Raw genomic sequence first — 15,548 nt, forward strand, 5'->3', positions numbered from 1 at the left:
CAGTATTGTGGCCAAGAAACACCCCATGGATAAGGTGTCAATGAAGACTTGAATATAACAGCAACCACCACTATGTGTGTATCTGTGTATAATCTCAATAGATCATCATAATTCTATGTAGATTATAGTAATAATTATAATAATAATAACTTACATTTATGTAGTGTTTTGAGTTTTCTAAAACATTGTCTATATAGTTCTTCATTGATACTCAGAAGAACTGTGTGAAGTAGGTTTTATCATCATCCCAATTTTATAGCTGAAAAAGTTGAGTCAGAGACAAATCTAGTGTTATGCCCATGGTCAGGAAACTTCAAACTATATGAGCCAGGATTTTACTCAGATCTCTCCTAAATCGAAGTGTAGTGTTTTATCTACAACGATATCTACCTGCCTTTAATTATCGTCATCTACTCACTATATCTGGAGTAAGGAAGGAAGGAACAAAAAAGAGTGAAAGAAAAAGGGAAAGAAGGAATGAAAGAGGAAAAAACAAAAAGATTTTAACCCCAAGGTCATAGGAATACCTTATTTTACTTATTCTTTTTTACCCTCATTCCTTCCATCTTTCCTTCCTTCCTCTAGATTGTTTTACCAGGTTTGTGAGATGGTTGATATCATTTTTTCTAGATATCTCACATGGTTCTAGACACAATCTCATTCTCATTATACTATCACCACACTTAGGAGCAAAGTTGAGGGATTTCACAGTGAAATACATTTGCACATGATTGAAATGACCAGAAACATTTGGTGTTACATCTAATAAACTGTATTTACCCTAATCAATAATCTCTTTGAGGATATGAAGAGATACACTCTGCTGACCATTGCCTGCATCTCTAGGTTTATTTTTGCTACTGGATAAATTCTTCTGTTGAACATCATGTTTAGGAGGATGCCAAATGATTGGCGCCATATCTTAGGACTAAAAGGTGAGTTTGCCAAATATCAATTGGAATTTCTCCCCTTTGATTGGAAATAGCATGGCACTGTGAGAAGAGTATTTAAGTTAGAGTCATTATGCACCTACAGGAAAATAACCAATTTATTTCTGATACCCGAAGTACTCTGGCATATGTGACAACTTATAAGAGCTTTGGTTTCCTCATCCCTTTCACTTCATTTCATCCCATTCATTCTTCTGGCTCTAACTCTAGGCTATTAGCCTTTGGTACAAATTTCCAGGACAGAGTATATGAATATAGTTATTTTTTTTCATTGAATCCTCAGCACTGAACAAAGTGACTAGCAAATAGTAGTTGCTTGTCAATGGTCTGATTGAGTAAATATTCATTCCAATAGCATATGGATTGAGAGTGAAAATGAATGGATCCTAGAAAAGAGTTTTGGATTGCTTATTTTTAGATACTGATGCTGATTCATGTTCAAAATTCTAAATGCCTCCTACACAAACCTCTTTCTTGAAAAGGTGAATTTTGCAGCTATAGGAATTCTTATTATATTTCAAATAAAGTGTCTATTTGCAAAATGGTCCTTTAAAATGTTGCTAAATTTATAAAACAAATTGGAAGCATTCCACAGAAATGCACATATAGTACCTTTATCTGAGGATGGCAAGAATTTCCTTGGGGACTTCATTAAAAGAGATGATCTTTTTTGAGAAAATGAAATCGATTTTGATAAAAAAAATCAAGCTACTTGGCAATGATTTTAATATGACAAAAAAAGAATATTCTGTAAAATCTTGATTTTCTGTGCAATATAAATCTCCATTCTTGAGCCAAATCCAGCTGTCTTTTGTGGCTATGAGCTGGCATCACAAAGCATACACACACACACACACACACACACACACACACACAAACAAACAACTCTTATTTTTGAAATACATTACTGAGTTGTACATTAAGAAAAAAATAGAAAAAAGAAAAGAGTTTAAAAACAGTTACACATCACATCATTGTCTATCCTAATCAAGCTTCTTCAACATCTTTCATTTTTTAATGATAGTTTCACCCTTTCAGTCCTAAAATCTTTTTTTTTTAAGTTTCATGTCTTTATCTATCTGCCAGAAGCTTAATTTTTGCATCACAGTATCATTTCAGGAATAAACACATTTTATTTGATGATGACCGAATTATAAAAAGAATACAGATGGGATTTTTAAAAAGAGTACTCCAATAAATAATACAGATACAAGGTTCTTACAAGGAAGCACTTTTTCTGCTTGGAAGAATTACTAATGTAAATGTAACTCCTTTATATATTAAGATTTCAGGCAAAAAATTTATTTCCCCCCTCAGGTGGCAAGCCAGCATCTTCATTTAAAAAGAAATATGAGTTCTAATTCCAATGCAGGCTACTGGAATCAGCAGAAAGAAATCAAGTGTTTGGTTGAAAGGATGCATTTATTTAAGCTATATTGAATTAACAATGCATAGACATTGGTAGCTAACAAAGTATATCAGAAAATGAATCATAATTATATTTTATTATTCTGGAGAAAATGAAAGTTTAAAATTTTACATGTACGACCCCCTTCATCTCTTCCTCCCATCATGATACAGTTCAAAAATTCTTATCCAACTACTCATTCTAATATCATCTTTATGCCTATTTACTTCAGATTCAAAATTGGCAAAGAGAGAACAATTGCATTGTCTTTTTAACTCTCCTCTCCATGGATTTCTGATTGCATGTCATGTTCTTGAGGGCACCTATCCTAAATTGTTTAAAAGAGGAGGGAATTACATGCACACACACACACACACACAAATGCATGTACGTGTCTGTGCATGTGCTTGTATTGGTTAGTTGTTATAGTTCTTCAGACTTTCCATTATGTGTAACTCCATGTGATCCCATGGACTTGGCCCAGGGGGTGTTCTTGGCAAATATACCGGAGTGTTTTGCCATTTCATTTTCCAACATGTCGTCATTTTGCAGATTGGAACTAAGTCAAATAGGGGTTAAATGCTTTACCCAGGATTACCCAGTTCTTCAATATCTGAGATCAAATTTTAACTGAGATACTCCTGACTCCTAGTCCAGTGTTCTGGTCAGTGTATTGCTTCTCTCATCCCCAACACTTTAAAATTCAGGCCCAATTGCTCTTCAGGATATCCCTTCAATAGGCCTCAATTCATTCATTCTGAATATGTTTTTTGTAACTGATTTCAAGAGTCAACAAATCATGAATTTGGAGCTAGAAGAAAATGTACAGTTCACCATTTTTGATCTAAGCCAGACACCAGCTTCTCTTCCTCTGCCATCTTCCTGCCACACTTACACATTCAATCCCCCGCCCTCTACTGGGTACTCTAGCTATAGTGCAGGGCTTGAACTTCTCATTGGTGAGCATCCCTCATTTCTAGCCCAGTACAACATGACCTCATCATTTTCACCCCATTCCCTGTGCTTCAGACACTGTCTCTTCACTCTACACTCAACTTCCAAATCAGTGTTCTGATGACTAAATCTTCACCTTGTATTCAGAAAGACATCTTCCCAGAATGCTCCACATATTCCCCTCTCTGTTCTCATCTCCAGCTCTAAGAAAAAATAAAGTCCCCTACTATTGAAAAGCAGTGATCCTTTAGTTATTCTATGCATCTACTCATCATCTCTATGACTTCCCTGAGCAAAACTCCCTTTCAAGACCACAAATCCTTTATATCCTATTAATTATTCCAAAAAAATGGTTGCCTTATTTATTTACATCCATAAGGCTAGCAAATAAAAACTCTAAATATTTTTCATCCATTTCTTCATACATGCCTATGTTTATTTATTCCACAAGTCCAATGTACTTATTTTATAGATGAAGAAACCAAAGGCCAAAAATTTCTATAAGCATCTCACTGACATATATCCAGGAATCATGATCCTTTGAGGTCTACTACTGTAAGCGATTACAAACATCAGAACATTGTTTGGCATAATATTATGTAAAATATTGTATTCTTTCTTTGGTTAATAGGGATACATAGTAGATCAAGTGACTTCTCAATACAGGATCAAACTTTCCTCAAGAAAAGAAAGTACAGAGAGATTGGGTGTTGCACTAGGGGAGGCAAAGTAGTGTCAGTACCAATGTGGATCCAGGCATAAGCATGCATATCTACCCACTGTCTGATCTCTACTTTGTACAGTGAGTAATTTTCTATAAGGGACCCTGCTCAATCCCTTTAGGGAAGGCCCTCACCTAGGGATGGGACAAAGTTAAAGAATAGGGGCCAAAGTAGAAGGAAATCACTCTTTTTCAGTCTTTGGGGTCTGACTTCCCCAGAAGAAAACTCCACTTCTGTCAATTCCCAGCATGAGTCCTTTGGCAAAGGAAGGATCCCTTTGGGTTTGGGTAACATATTCCTGAGGAACAAAAGCAAGGACTTATTGGAATGCTCCATTAGACTGTAGTAGCATCCTTAGCCCATACTTTCTACATTGCTATAATCACAGGACGTTCTGAGTGTGATTAAACAATACAATTTCTTAAAGTAAGCTCAGTTTGTTTGTCCTTTCTTGATCCCCTTCCTAGTTAAGAATGAGCCAGTTAACTAAAAAATTGTTAAACCCTTACATGGTACCAGAGAGTGTCTTAAAGTGGCCGGAAAAGGGGGCTAAATGCTTTCTTTTTATAAGAAAGGTAAACATTAAAAACAAAATAACAACAATCAAAATCAGCCTGTGCCCTCCAGGAGGTCAACCTGTAATTGAGGAGACAATGTGTACAAAGTCCCTACAAGACAGAGGGAGTAGCCCTAGAAGCAAAGAAGACTGGGAAAGACCCTCTGCAAAAATTCAATTGATTCTTGAGCTAAGGAGAGAAAGATGGACTCAGAGAACTATGATGAGCAGGACACACCTCATGAAATTAATTGGGGGTCCTTCATATTTGTTTTACATTTGCTTACTTGTGAATGTGTTGTATTGCCCTTGTAGAATGTAAACCCCCAGAGTAGAGCAGATTTTCTATCCCCCTCAAATTGTCTTAATTTTAGATCCTTCTCCATCTTATTTATTTCTTGTTTATCCTGTATAGAGTTTATACATATTTGTTTGCTTATTCCCTGTTCCATTTGGTAGTGAGATTGTTTGTTTTTTGTTTTCTCAATTTTTTTCCATCTGTCGTATTCTCATTCCTTAGCATGGTACTTAGCACACAATAGCTGCTTCATATGTGTTTATTTACTTACTAATGTCCTGACAGAGGGGCGATGAACATAAGATACTATATATATGTTGCATTTTGGAGGCTGGCTTTGGGATATTTATGCACATGACTTCATGCAACATGCCAACCTGGTTGAATCAAAGGCAAGAATTGAGGTTCCTGGAAGAATGGGAAAGAATCTCAGATATGAAGATGATTCCACTCTGATGAAAGAAAGCATAAAAGAATTAGGAGGCCTCTTGTGGAGGAGCTAAGAGGCACAGTGTATTAATTTTAGGAAGGCTGTGTGACCTTGGGCAAGTCACTTAATTCCAATTGCCAGCACCTAGCATAATTCTGTATTGAAACTTATACTTGTGTAATTCTAACAAAGTAGGTAAGAATTCTTTGAAAAAGAAGCCTTTTAATGAGAGTAAAAAAGGAAAGTGTAAAAGCTAGCTTGAAACAACCTGAAAAAAACAAACTAAATATTAGCAACTGATCCCATCACTTCCTAATGAATCAAAGGAGAAAAAATGGAAGTAGTGTCAACTTTTATATTCATCAGATTGAAGATCACCAGGCTTGGTGACTTCAGTCATGAAATTAAAAGGCATTTGCTCCTTGAATGGAAAACTATGACAAATTTGGACAGCATTTTAATATCACCATGCCAACAAAGATCCATGTAGACAAAGCTATGATTTTTCCAGTGGCAAGGTAGGAATGTGAGAGTTAGACTATAAGGAAAGTGGAATGTTGCAGGTTTCAACTATGGCCCTGGAAAAGATTTTTGTGGATCCTTTTGATATGAAGGAGAACAAATCAGGAAATTAATTCAGCCTATTCAGTGACTGAAGCAGAAGCTTAAATACATTGACCACATAATAAGGACTCATTGGAGAAGACCCTGGGGTTGGGAAAGATTGACTACAAAGGAGAATAGGATGAAATGGATATATAGTGTTTTGGAAGCAGCAAACATGAACTTAGACAGATTTTTGGAACATAGTGGAGTATAAAAGGGTATTTCACACACTGTGCAACCTAACCATAGCCTGGAATAAGGCAAATTTTGAATTAAGGAACTCAGACATCACCAATCAGGGAATATCGTTCTTTTTGTTGAGCTTTCTTCATGATTCACCTTTTTATTTTTTATTATTTTTATTTTCATAACAAAATTCCACATATGTTTTCTGAAGTTATATGATGCAAATCATCACCCTTCCTTCTTTTCTCCCTGACCCCAGAGACAGCAAGAAATTCAATCAATAAAAACATGTATTATCATCCAAAACATGGTTCCATATTATTCATTTTTGAAAGTGAATAATCTTATAAAACCAAATCCTCAAAACATGTACCCAATAAACAAGTGATAAATCATATGTTTTCATCAGCATTGCTACTTCAACAGTTCTTTCTCCATAGGTGGATACAATTCTTTTTTATGAGTCCCTAAGAATTGTCCTGGATCATTATTTTGTTGTTACTTGCAAAGTCTATCACATTTGATTATCCCACAATATTTCAGTCACTATGTAAAATATCCTCCTGGTTCTGCTCATTTTACTCTACATCAGTTTATTTATGCCTTTCCAGCACTTTCTGAAATCATCCTGTTCATCTTTATGTATAGCACAATAGTTTTCCATTACCATCATATAACACAATTTTTTCAACCATTCCCCAATTGAGGGACATCACTTTAGTTTCTAATACTTTGCTACATGGTCAACTTCTATATATGTTCCATGTGCTGCTGAAAGGAAAATATAATCCTTTTCATCCCTGTTTAATTTTCTCCAGATAGTTATTAAATTTAATTTTTTAAACATCATTTACTTCCTTTACTTTTTCTTATTTATTTTTGTTATATTTATCTAGTTCTGAGAGGTGAAGTTTGAAGTCCCCTAATGGTATAGTTATGCTTTCTATTTTCTCCTTAAACTCCTTTAGTTTCTCCTTTAAAAATCTGGGGGCCATATCATTTGGTGCATGTTAAATTCTGATATCACTTCATTGTCTGTACTACCTTTCATCAAGATGTAATTACCTTCATTATCTCTTTAAATCTAAGCTATTTTTGCTTTAACTTTTTCTGAAGTCTTGATTGTGGCCACTGTTTTTATTGTTTCATGTGAAGCCCAATTGATTCTGCTCTAGCCCCTGACTTTTACTCTGTGTGTCTACCTGCCTCAAATGTTTTTCTTGTAAACAACATATAGTAGCATTCTGTTTTTTAATCCACTCTGCCACCTCCTTCCATTAATGGATAAGTACATTCCTTGTACATTCACATTTATGATTACCACCTGCATATTCCCCTCCATGATGTTTTCTTCTTTTAATTCCGGCCTTTCTACTTACACTCTGTCCCTCTACACCAGTGTTTTGTTTTAAATACTGTGCCCTATCCCCCCTCCCTTATATTATTCCACTTCCCAACATGACCCTTCTTATTCCCTTCCAACTTCTCTATAGAGGCTTTTAAGCCCTCCATCTTTCTCCTCCCTTGTATTACTTCCATTCCTACTCCCCCATTTCTTATTTCACTTCTACTTCTCTATAGCATAAGTCAGGATTCTACATCTCAATTAATCTGGCTCTTCTTCTCTCTCTGAAGCAATTCCAAAGAGAGTAAGTTTTAAGTATTACCCATCACAACCCTCATCTTCCCCTCCATTGTAACAGTCCCTCCCCCCTTGCCTCTTTATGTGATATAATGAAACACATTTTCCTTCTTTCTTCCCATTTCTCTTAGTGCAATAATGTTCATCCTTTGGTATAGCGCAATAGTATTCCATCATCATCATATACCACAATTTGTTCAGTCATTTCCCAACTGAAGAACCTTCTTTTAGTTTCCAATTCTTTGACACTATAAAAAAAGAGAAGCTATAGATATTTCTGCATAAATAGGTCCTTTTCCAATTTATTTAATTTTATCTCTTTGGTATATAGAATAAATAGTGGAACAAAAGTTATGCATTCTTTTATGGTCCTTTGGACACAATTCCAAATTGCCCTCCAGAATGGTTAGATCAGTTTACACATACACCATCCTTGCATTAATGTCCCAATTTTTGCCACAACCTATCCTTCATTCATCATTTTCATTCACTGTCATTTTGGCCAATCTGATAGGTGGCTGTAACATTTGTGGGAGTTGGTATATGGAGATTTACTGCAAGAGGTGATCTGTGGATTCTTTCAATTTCTATTTTACCATCTTGTTAAATATCAGGATAGTTTTCTTTGATAATTTCTTATAAAATGACTTAGGCTTTTTTATCACAACTTTTAAGTAGTTCAATAATTTTTTTTTAAATGCCAAATTTCTACAGAATTTTTCTAAAGGTATATGATCCATATTTTTCCCCTCCTTTCTTCTCTTCCCCCATTCTGGAACTGACAAGCAATTCAATCTGAGTTGTACTTGTATTATCACACTCAATATATTTCCATATTATTCATTTTTGTAAATGAATAATCTTATAAAATAACCCCCCGAAAAACATATATCCAGATAAACAATGTAGAAGCTGCCAGATCCTGTAATTTTGACTGCAGCTCCATCATATTTGAATTGTTTCTTTCTGGCTCTTTGCAGTGTTTTCTCCTTGATCTGAGATTTATTTTGTTTTATTGTTTCTTGATGTCTTGGGAATTTATTAGATTTTTGTCCAATTTTAATATTTAAAGACTAAATTTGTTCTATGACCTTTTCATCCTTCTTTTCATTTCATTCATTATGCTTTTCATATAACTCTTTCCTTCATTGAATTTTATGGCCTCTTTTTCCAATAGGTCAATTCTGTTTTTTAGGATTATTTTCTTCATTAGATTCTTGTAACTATTTTTCCAATTGATCAGCTTTGCTTTTTAAGCTATTGTTTCTTTTTCCATTATTTTCATTTCTTTTTCACACTTTTCTTCCACTTCTATCATTTGATTTTTGAATTTTTTTATTTCTTCCAGCACCTGAGACAAATTCCTATTATTCTTTGAAATTTTGCAGGTCATTCCTTGGATCTCACAGCTCCCTATTGACTCTGTGCCTCATTCTTTGTTTTCATAGAAATTTTCTATGGTCAGGGGTTTCTTTTGTTGTTTGCTCATTTCCCCACCTTTTTCGAGCTTGTATACAGGAAGTTTTGAAAGTTGATGATTCTGTCTCCTTTGTTGATGGCTTATAGACTTCATCACTGGGAGCTATTTTGCCCAGGGTCTAGTGCTTCACCACTGGTAAAGCTTGAAAGTGGCATGCCCTAGGGACTTCTGGGCCTCCATGTGGAGTGAAGTCAGGGCTTAGGCCTTCAAGGGGTCAATGTGAGATGTGGAGTGCTCTGTAGTTGGCATAGGCAGGGTTCCAGGATCCTGAAGTTGTCTTTTCCCAGGTTCAAACCCTGACTCTATAGGTGGGGTATGATCAGGAAGAGCTCCTCAGTGTTCAGTTTTACTTCCAGTCCTCATTTATTCCATAAAAAATTGACTCTCTCTGCCTACCTTTCAAGTTCTTTTCCACAGGAGATTCCCCCCTATCTCCATCTTGCTGTTAGTTTTTGACTCCTATCATTTTGAGGTACCATTTAAAAATTAGTTTGGAAGGATTCTCAGAAAGGTTTCAGCTTTTGCTGCTGTTAAGCTGCCTTCTTGACTCTGCCCTAATGATCCATCTTTGAGAGTGAATTAACCCAATTATAGATCATCAACTATAATCTATACACTTTTCAAGTCATTTTATTTTATGTTATAATGCAGAAGGAGAACTGTCATTGAAGGTCTTTGGGTTCAAATTCCATCTTTTTTATAAAAAATTTAAATTATTTAGTCAATTTAGAACATTGGTTACAAGAATCATATTATTTCCCTCCCTCCCCTACTCCCACCCTTCCCATAGCCGACACACTATTTCATTGGATATTACATGAGTTCTTGATCAGAACCTATTTCCATGTGGTTGGTGTTTGCATTAGGATATTAATTTAGAGTCAACATCCCCAGCCATATCGCCTCGACCAATTTATTCAAGATGTTGTTTTCTTTTGTGTTTCCATTCCCACAGTTTTTCCTCTGAATGTGGAAAGTGTTCTTACTCATAGATCACTCCAAGTTGTTAAGGATCACTGCATTGCCACTAATGGAGAAGTCCATTACATTGGATTGTACCACAGTGTACCAGTCTCTCTGTACAATGTTCCCCTGGATCTGCTCCTTTTGCTCTGCATCAATTCCTGGAGGTTATTCCAGTTCCCATGAAATTCATCCAGTTTATTATTCCTTTTAGCACAATAGTATTCCATCACTAACATATACCACAACTTGTTCAGCCATTGCCCAATTGAAGGTTATCCCCTTATTTTCCAATTATTTTGCCACCACAAAGAGCCAGCTATGAATATTCTTTACAAGTCTTTTTTCTTATTACCTCTTTGGGGTACAAACCCAGCTGTTCTATGGCTATATAAAAGGGCAGACAGTAATTTAGAACCCTTTGGGCATAGTTCCATATTGCCATCCAGAATGGCTGGATTAATTCACACCTCCACCAGCAATGCATTAATGTCCCTACTTTGCCACATTCCCTCCAGCATTCATTACTTTCCTTTGCTGTTATATTAGTCAATCTCCTACATGTGAGGTGATACCTCAGAGTTGTTTTGATTTGCATTTCTCTGATTATAAGAGATTTAGAACACTTTTTCAAATGCTTATTAGGAGTTTTAATTTCTTTAACTGAAAATTGTCTATTCCTGTTCCTTGCCCATTTATCAACAGGAGAATGGCTTGATGTTTTGTACAATTGATTTACTTCTTTATAAATTTAAGTAATTAGAACTCTGTCAGAGGTTTTAGTTATGAAACTTGTTTCCCAACTTCTTGCTTCCCTTCTAATTTTGGATACATTAGTTTTGTTGTCCAAAAACTTTTTAATTTGATGTAATCAAAAGTACTGATTTTACATTTTGTGATGTTTTTCTAGCTCTTGCTTGATTTTAAAGTCTTTCCTTTTCCAAAGATCTGACAAGTATCCTATTCTGTGTTCTCCTAATTTTCTTATAGTTTCCTTCTTTATATTCATGCCATTCACCCATTCTGAGTTTATCTTGGTGTAGGGTGCGAGGTGTTGATCCAAACCTAATCTCTCCCACACTGTCTACCAATTTTCCCAGTAGTTTTTTTTTTTTTAATTTATCAAAGAGTGGGTTTTGGTCCCAGAACCTGGGATCTTTAGACTTTTCATAAACTGTCTTGCTGATTTCACTTACCCATTGTCTATTCCACTGTTCCTCCTTTCTGTCTCTTAGCCAGTACCAAACTGTTTGGATGACGACTGCTTTACAATATAGTTTGAGATCTGGGACTCCAAGGCCTCCTTCCTCCACATTTTTTTTCATTATTTCCCTGGATATCTTTGTTCTTTAATTCTTCCAAATGAACTTTGTTATGTTTTTTTCTAATTCAATAAAAAAAAAAGTTTTTTGGTAGTTCAATGGGTATTGCACTAAATAAGTGAATTAATTTGGGTAGGATTGTCATTTTTATTGCGTTAGCTCATCCAACCCAGGAGCAGTTAATGTTGTTCCAATTGTTGAGATCTAGTTTTAATTGTTTGGAGAGTGTTTTGGAGTTGTGTTCATATAGTTACTGTGTTTGTCTCAACAGATAGATTCCTAAGTATTTTATACTGTCTGGTGTGATATTAAATGGAATTTCAGTTTCTAATTCTTGCTACTGAGATATGTTGGAGATATATAGAAATGCTGATGACGTGTGCAGGTTTAATTTGGTATCCTGCAACTTTGCTAAAGTTGTTGATTATTTTGAATAGCTTTTTAGTTGATTCTCTAGAATTCTTTATGTAGATTATCATATCATCTGCAAAGAGTGATGACTTGGTTTCCTCATTGCCTATTTTAATACCTTCAATTTATTTTCTTCTCTATTTGCTACAGCTAGTGTTTCTAGTACAATTTTAAATAATATAGGTGATAATGGGCATCCTTGTTTCACTCCTGATCTTTTTGGGCTTCTAGTTCATATGAATTGCAGATATTTGTTGAGGGTTTTAAATATATGCTGCTTATTATTATTAGGAAAGGCCGTTCTATTCCTATGCTTTCTAGTATTTTCAATAGGAATGAGTATTGTATTTTGTCAGTGGTTTTTCTGCATCTATTGAGATAATCATGTGATTTTTGTCATTTTGCTGTTTAATATGGTAAATTATGTGGATTGTTTTCCTAATATTGAACCATCCTTGCATTTATGATATGAATTATATCTGGTCATAGTGAATATCCTTGCTGGAGTCTTTTTGATAGTATCCTATTTAAGATTTTTGCATCTATATTCATTAAGAAGATTGGTCTATAATTTTCTTTCTCTGTTTTTGACCAGCCTGACTTTGGAATCAGTACCATATTTGTGTCATAAAAGTAATTTGGTGGAACTCCTTCTTTGCTTATTCTGTCAAATAATTTGTATAATATTGGGATTAGTTGTTCTTTGAATGTTTGATAGAATTCATTTGTGAATCCATCTAGACCTGAGGATTTTTTCTTAGGGAGTTCTTTGATGTCTTGTTCAATTTCTTTTTCTGATATGGTGTTGCCTAGGTAGTCTATTTCTTCCTCTGTTAGTCTAGGCAATTTATATATTTGTAAATATTCTTCCATATAAACTAAAATGCCATATTTATTGCCATGTAATTGGGCATGATAATTTTTAAGGACTGCCTTAATTTCCTCTTCATTAGAGGTGAAGTCTCCCTTTTCATTTTGGATACTGTCAATGTGCTTTTCTTTCCTTTTTTTTTTTAAATTAGATAGACCAGAACTTTGTCTATTTTATTTGTTTTTGTCAAAGTACCAGCTTCTAGTCTTATTTATTAAATCAATAGTTCTTTGACTTTCAATTTTATTAATTTCTTCTTTGAATTTTAAGATCTCTAATTTAGTCTTCATCTGAGGATCTTTAATTTCTTCACTTTATAGGGTTTTTTTTTAAATTAGCATGCCCAAATCATTGACTTCTGCCCTCTCTAATTTGTTAAAATATGAACTCAAGGATATGAATTTCCCCCTGAATACTGCTTTAGCTGCAACCCATAGGTTTTGAAAGGATGTTTCATCATTGTCATTTTCTTCAATGAAGTTATTAATTTTTTCTATAATTTGTTCTTTACTAAACGGTTTTGGAGAATTATATTGTTTAATTTACAATTAATTTTTGATTTACTTCTCCATGTACATTAATAATTATTATTTTCATCGCATTGTGATCTCAGAAAGTTGCATTTATTATTTCTGCTGTTTTGCACTTGTTTGCAATGTTTTTATGCCCTAATACATGGTCAGTTTTTGTGAATGTACCATGTGCTACTAAAAAGAAGGTATATTCCTTTTTTTTTTATTTTTCTCCACATTTCTACTAACTCTAATTTTTCTAAGATTTCATTCATTTCTCTTACCTCTTTCTTATTTTTTTGTGTTTTGATTTATCTAGTTCGAATAGAGGAAGGTTCAGGTATCCCACTAGTATAGTTTTTCTATCTATTTCATCCTTGAGCTCCACCAGTTTCTCCTTTCGAAATTTGGATGCTATGCCATTTGGTGCATACATGTTGTGTACTGATATTTCCTCATTGTCTATACTACCTTTTATCAGGATATAATTTCCTTCCATATCTCTTTTAACTAGATTTATTTTTACTTTGGTTTTGTCAGATATCATGATTGTGACTCCTGCATTCTTTTTATCAGCTGATGCCCAATAGATAAGGCTCCATCCTCTAACTTTCACCTTATGCATATCTACCTTCCTCATATGTGTTTCTTGTAGACAGCATATGGTAGGATTTTGGATTCTAATCCACTCTTCTATTCACTTGCATTTTATGGGTGAGTTTATTCCATTCACATTCAGAGTTATGATTGCTAGCTGTGTATTTCCCAGCATTTTGATTTCTACTCCTGCTCTTGCCTTTTCTTTTTTCACTATTTCCTTCTACATCAATGTTTGTTTTTAATCAATGCCCCTAATTCCCACCCTTATTTTACTTACCTTTCTACCCCCTCCCTTTTTATTCCTCCCCCTTATTTTCACTGTAGTCTTTCTAAAACTACCCTCCACCTTCTCCCTCCCTTATACTGTTTCCCTCCTCACCAGTCTGTTTGTTACCCTTCTACTCCCATATAGAGCACAATTCTTATGTCTGCCCCAATGGACTGGATTTCTTTTCTTTCTTTCAGTCAATTCCGATGCACGTAAGAGTTGTGCTATTTCCTATCTCCAACCTTTTTACCCTTCCAGTGTATTGATGTTCTCCCCCCTCCCACCATGAGCTTCTTTGTGACATATAAATTTGCCCCCATTTGTTTCTTTTCCCATTTCTTTTAGTATTAACCTCTTTTTTTACCTCTAGTTGTATATATATATATATACACATATATATATATATATATATATTTATGCATATATATACACATGCATATGTATTGATGCATGCATATATCTATATATCTTTTTATGTCTTGTCCTTTCATCCTATACAGTTTGTCACTTTTCCCTCTAAGTGTAGTTCTTCTAGATGCCCAGGTGATAACAACAGTTTTTAAGAGTTTCCAATGGCCTATTTTCTTTTAGAGATACATATCATTTTAACTTATTGAGTCTCTTTAAAAAAAGGTTTTTTTTTTGTTTTGTTTTGTTTTGTTTTTCCCTCTTTTTAAATTACCTTTTGATGATTCTTTTGCGTTCTGTGCCTGGGCATTGAATTTTCTGTTCAGGTCTAGTCTTTTCTTTTCAAATTCTTGGAATTCTTCTATTATTTTGAATGTCCATACTTTCCCCTTTAAGAATATAGTTAGCTTTGCTGGGTAATTGTTTCTTGTTTGTATACCTAGTTCCCTTGCTTTCTGGAATATCATATTCCATGCATTTTGGTCCTTCAGTGTAGATGCAGCCCTATCCTGTTTTATCTTCACTGTGGTTCCATGGTATCTGAATGCCTTCTTCTTAGCAGCTTGTAATATTTTTTCCTTGTTGTGATAGTTCTTGAATTTGGCTATAACTTTCCTAGGTGTTTTCAGTTGGGTATTAAGTTCAGGAGGTGATCTGTGGATTCTTTCAATCTCCACTTTTCCCTCTTGTTCTATAATATTGGGGCAGTTTTCTTGGATAATTTCCTGTAGTATGATTTCCAGGCTTTTTCTTTTGTTATGGTCTTCTGGTAGACAAATGATTCTTAAGTTGTCTCTCCTGGAATGATTTCTAAATCTTCTGTTTTTTTTTTTAATGATGTGCTTCATATTTTCCTCAATTGTTTCATTATTTTGATTTTGTTTTATAGTGCCCTACTGCCTTGTAAAGGTACTTGATTCTAGTTGTTGTATTCTGGTTCTTAAAGACTGGATTTCCTCCC

This window comes from Monodelphis domestica, chromosome 2 (genome assembly GCF_027887165.1).
Source record: "Monodelphis domestica isolate mMonDom1 chromosome 2, mMonDom1.pri, whole genome shotgun sequence".
NCBI classification, from domain to species: domain Eukaryota; kingdom Metazoa; phylum Chordata; class Mammalia; order Didelphimorphia; family Didelphidae; genus Monodelphis; species Monodelphis domestica.